The following is a 1,241-nucleotide window of genomic DNA, read 5'->3' on the forward strand; positions in this document are numbered from 1 at the left end:
ACCCTATTACTAGGCCTGAAGCAGAGGGTCTAGTAGAGCCAGCAGTGCCTGTGGGCTTGCTGCCAAGTCACTGAGTGCTGACTTAGGGTTCCTTAAATTCCCAGAATAACTGAGGAGGGCCAAGAATGATTGCACATGTGAGGGTCAAGTCCCTTTAGCATAAGGGATGAGAGGGGTGAGGGAGGAGAGGCAGCATTAAGGAAGCGAGACTGATTACTTATTAAGCCTCCAGTCCGTTCACCGGCCAGCCCTAGAGCCAGCAGCAGTCCCTACACTGCGGAGCAGTCACGAGTTCTCGCCTTTCCTGTTCGCTAGAAGCCCACAGCAGGGTATTCTTACTCTTGTTCAACATTGCTCTCAAGGTGGGACCTCATTTCTATGTCAAACAAGATATAAACTCTTTACTAGCCAGATGAGAGGTCCATGTGTTTCAATTTAGAGACTGAAGGATCATCAAGAAACGCTAATAGCTTTTCCTGTCCTGGGGCACCAATTCTGTGGTTCAACTTGTAGCTAGAAGAATAGCTCCATTTATTGGCTGTTCACTGTGTGCCAGGCATTATACTAACTGCTTTAAATGCATTCTCTCTCATGTGATGCTCACAATATTATGAGGTGGGCACTGGTATGAGGAAACAAGTCCAGATTGGTTGCAAACTCTCAAGATGGTAGCTCAAGTGTCAAGATACAAACCCAGGACAGTGTGACTTAAAAAGCCACATTCTGGCCTGGCCTGTGTGGCTCAGTGGTTGAGTGTCGACCCACACACCAAGAGGATGCACTTGCCCGGGTTGTGGACCCAATCCCCAGTCAGGGGCATGCAGGGGGCGGCCGATTAATGTTCTCTCTCATCAATGTTTCTCTCTCTCTCTCTCTCTCTCTCTCTCTCTCTCTCTCTCTCTCCCTCCCTCCCTTCCTCTCTCTCTGAAACAATTTAAAAACTTATTTTAAAAAAGCCACCTTCTGAAACATGATGCTGACCCCTAATCTCGAGCACTCCTTTCTGGGGGAGGAGGCCCAAGAGCTCTTACAGCGTGGGGCCTGAGAGCTGCAGCAGCGTCTTGCCTGCTTCCTTCCAGCATTTCGCCTTGACTTTGTTGTCCTCTCTCATTCTTGTTCCACATCTTGGTGGGCCTGCTGCCAGTTAGCCGCTGCTAGGCGAAATCTGAGCAAATTGGTGAAGTACCATTTACTGACCTGTGAGATCATTTTCTAACATGGTCCCATCTCTAGCTGCAGGA

The sequence above is a fragment of the Myotis davidii genome, unplaced genomic scaffold (genome assembly GCF_000327345.1).
Source record: "Myotis davidii unplaced genomic scaffold, ASM32734v1 scaffold1069, whole genome shotgun sequence".
In the NCBI taxonomy this organism is placed as follows: domain Eukaryota; kingdom Metazoa; phylum Chordata; class Mammalia; order Chiroptera; family Vespertilionidae; genus Myotis; species Myotis davidii.